A 4,540-nucleotide genomic window follows, 5' to 3' on the forward strand; every position below is an offset into this window, starting at 1 on the left:
AATGGAGAAATAAAATATTTCCATGACAAAAGCAGGTGAAGAAATTCATGACCACCAACCAGCTCCACAAAGTTTTCCAAAAGATATTCTAGAAAAACAAAACAAAAAGCACAATTACAAGAGTACCAATATCAAGAAGCCACCAGGTAGGGCAATCAATTAAATGGGAACTATCATCAGGAAAATAATACAACACAAGCCAGTGCATATCAGTTATAACTATCAATGTAAATGGTCTCAATTAACTAATCAAAAGAAACAGATTGGAAGAATGGATCAAGAAACAAAATTCAACAATGTGATTCATTCAAAAACACATTTAACTCAAAAAGAAATTCAAACTGTTAGTCAAAGGACGGAAACTAATATTTCATACAACAGGAACCTGCCCCCCAAAAAACAGGGGTAGCTATTCTCATGCAGAAAATGTGAACTTCAAGCCAAGATTGATCAAAAGAGATAAAAAGAATCACTATATACTTGTTAAGGGAAAACTCCAAGAAGAAAATATATCATAAATATATACACACCAAATATAGGTGTATCCAACTATATAAAACAAATAATAATGGATATGAAAAAAATCATATAAGCACTAACACGGTTGTAAGGGGACATTAATACGCATTGTAACAAACATATAGATCAAATAGATCAAAAAATCAACAAAGAAATATCAGAACCAAATCAAACCTGTGAAAAATGGACTTAGGAAATGCCTACAGAGTATTTCACTCCATATCAGAATGTACATTCTCCACTGCTGCACACAGGACATTCTCTCCCATACAAAACATACTACCCCATAGAATATGCTTAAGTAAACAAAAAATAATGGAAATTATTCCATGTATATTATCTGACCATAGTGACCATAGTGCAACTAAATTGGAAATTGATGGCAAAAAAACCATAAAAACTCCATAAATACACAGAAATTGAATAACACCCTACTGACCAACCAATGAGTCACAGATGAATTAAAGAAGAACAAAACAGTATCTATAATTAAATGATACTGGAAATACAACACATTAGAACTTATGGGACCCAATGAAACCAGTCCTAAGAGGGAAATTAATGGGGTAAATTCTCATGTCAGGAAAACAGAATGAGCTCAAATAAACTAATGGTGAGCCTCAAATTTCTAGAAAAAGAACAAGTCAAGTCCAAAGCTCAACCAAGGGAAAAATTATAAAAATAAGAGCATAATTTAATACACTGGAGACAAAGAAAACAATACAAAAGAATCAAAGATTTGAGGACTTAGTTCTTTGAAAGATTAAATAAAATTGGGAAACTTCTAGCTGACTATATTTAAAAAGGAAAGAAAAACTCAAATTCATGCAATTAGAAATGAAAAGGGTGAAATAATATTGAATCCTACAAAAATCCAGATGATTATCAATACCTACTTTGAGAACCTTTATTCTAACACTACGGAAAGCACAGAAGAAAAAATAGATTCCTAGATATAATGAAAGCCAAATTAAGAAGATACAAAAACTCCAAATAAACCAATATCAGTCACTGAAAGTGAAGATGTCATTTTAAAACCTACCAATAAAGAAAAGCTCAGTCCCTGATGGATTTCCTGCTGAATTCCACAAAAAAAAATTTAGAGAAGACCTAATGTCACTACTTCTTAATCTCTTTCATGAAACTGAAAAGAAGCAATAACCTCAGATTCATTCCTAGGTGGAAGGATTACCCTGATAGAGAAACCAGAGAAGGACCTGCCAAGAAAGAGAACTACAGACCAATCTCACTAATAAACACAGATACAAAAATCCTCAATAAGATACTGGCAGCGAGGTGTGTTCCAGCATGTGGCACTGGCCCAGGGAGAGTTTATGACCAGCACCCCCAGAGGTTAAGTGCCCTCCCAGCTTCCTGAAACACTGGACTAGACTCAGGAGGTTTTGCTGGCCTGACTAGACCATGTCCAGCAACTTTTGTTCAATCCGGGGAGCTGAGGGCATGCAAGGTGAGTTCCAGCATGATGGTGCTAGCCCAGGGAAACTTTGGACCATCACCCCCAGTGATTAGGAGCCCACTCAGCTTCCTGGAACACCAAAGGTGGCATGGGAGGTCCTGCAGGTCTGACTGGGCGAGGCTCAACAACCTCCATTCAGTCCCAGGAGCCGAGGGTATAGGAGATGATTTCCAACACACCTGAAGGAAGTTTTGGAACATTGGTCAAAACACAGAAATATAGAAAAATGACAAGACAAAAGACCAAAATGCAATTTCAAAACTCCAGCCTGCCCCAAGAAAGCCGAGGAGCCATGTACATAGAAGAAAATATAAGCCATACACCTGAAATGATAGCAACTGAAATAAAGAAGCAACTCTGGGAAGCTATAAAAGAACTCAAATTAGAAATAATCTTCCAGGTAAAAAAAGAAATGATAAAAGTAGTGGAAGAAATGCTGAACACATCTAAAGAAGACACTGTTAAAAAATCAGAGGAACAATGCAAAAAGATAGAATCGCTGGATGAACAATATAAGAAACAAACAGAATACATAAAGCAGATTCAAAGAGATATACAGGAAATCAAAAATTCCATTGAAAGTTGTCAGAACTGCCTCAATGAAACTGAAGATAGAATTTCAGATCTCAAAGACAAGACTGTAGCTAGTGAACAGAAAAGGAAAGATCTTTTAAAAATAACAAGGAATCAGGAAATAACAATTCAACAGCTGCAAGATGATGCAAAGAAAAACGATATAAGATTGATAGGGATAAATGAAAAAGAAGGGGACAACACAAATAATATCAAAAGTCTATTCACAGAAGTAATAGCTGAAAATTCCTCAAATATGAGAATGGAAACTGACATACAGGTTAATGAACATACCTAACTCCAAATAGTCATAACCAAATAAAACTACACCTAGACATATAATAATCACCATCCCAGAAATCCAACATAAGAACAGAATACTAAGAGCTGTTAGAGCGAAAAGACAGCTCACCTATAAAGGAAAACCTATCAGAATTACAGCAGACTTCTAAGCACAAACAATGAAGTCAAGAAGAGCATAGAGTGAAGTATTTCAGATCCAAAAGGAAAACGACTTCCAAGTCCCAGACTGATGCACCATGCAAAACTGTCCTTCAAAATGGATGGAGAAATAGGATACTTCCATGACAAAGAACAGCTGAAGAAATTCACGATCACCAAACCAACCCTGCAAAGAATACTGAAAGATATTCTAGAGAGACGTAGGAAAAAAACCATTAAGCAAGGCAAACAATTAAATGAAACAAAAAGGTAAAGATACAACAGCAGAAATACAACATGTCAACAATAAACCAATATATAACAGTTATAACCATTAATGTAAATGTCTCAATTCACCAATTAAAAAAAACCAGACTGGCAGAATGGATCAAGAAACAACATCCCACACATACTCTCCACAAGAAACCCATCTAACCCAAAAGAAAACTCATAGACTGAAAGCCAAGGATGGAAAACAATACTTCATGCAACAGGAACCCTCCCCCCCCCAAAAAAAGTGGAAGTAGCTATTCTGTTTCCAGACAATGTGAACTTCAAACCAAGAATGATCCAAAGAGATAAAGAAGGTCACTACATACTAAATAGGGGAAAACTTCAAGAGGAAGAGATAACAATCTTAAATATATATGAACCAAATTTGGGAGCACCCAGCTATACAAAAAAATATTCACAGAACTGAAAAATCAAATAAACAATAACACAATTATAACAGGAGACCTTAACACACTTTTGACACAAAGGGACAGATCAACCAGACAGAAAATCAGCAAATAACAGACCGGAATCACAACTGTGAATAAATGGACTTGGTAAATGTATACAGACTGTTGCATCTAACAATATCAGAATGTACATTCTTCTCAGCAGTACATGGGACATTCTCTAAAATAGACCATATACTAGCCCACATAACATATTTAAGTAAATGCAAAAGAGTTGAAATTTTCCCACGCATGTTATGCGATCATTGTGCCATGAAACTAGAAATTAATGATAAAAGAAACTGGGAAAATCCTACAAATACAAGGAAATTGAATAATACATTCTTGAGCAATCAGTGGGTCACAGAGGAAGTTAAAAGAGAAGTGAAACAATATCTACAAGCAAATAAAAATACAAATATAACTTACTGGAATCTGTGGAATTCAATGAAAGCAGTCCTCAAAGGAAAATTTATTGCACTGAGTTCCCACATCAGGAAAACAGAACGAACACAAATATACAACCAGATGCTACACCTCAAACATCTAGAAAAAGAAGAGCAAGTCAAACCCAAAGCCAAAAGAGGGGAGGAAATTATAAAAATCAGAGCAGAAGTTAATACAATAGAGACTAAGAAAACAATCCAAAGAATCAATGAATCGAAGAGTTGGTTCTTTGAAAGAATAAATAAAATTGATATGCCACTAGCCAACCTTTTTTAAAAAGGAAAGAAAAAACTCAAATTCATATAATAAAGAGTGGAAAAGGTGAAATCACTACTGACTGTGGAACTACAAAAAATCATCA

This window comes from Cavia porcellus, unplaced genomic scaffold (genome assembly GCF_034190915.1).
Source record: "Cavia porcellus strain 051 isolate PalLab524CR breed Dunkin Hartley unplaced genomic scaffold, mCavPor4.1 scaffold_10, whole genome shotgun sequence".
Lineage (NCBI taxonomy): Eukaryota > Metazoa > Chordata > Mammalia > Rodentia > Caviidae > Cavia > Cavia porcellus.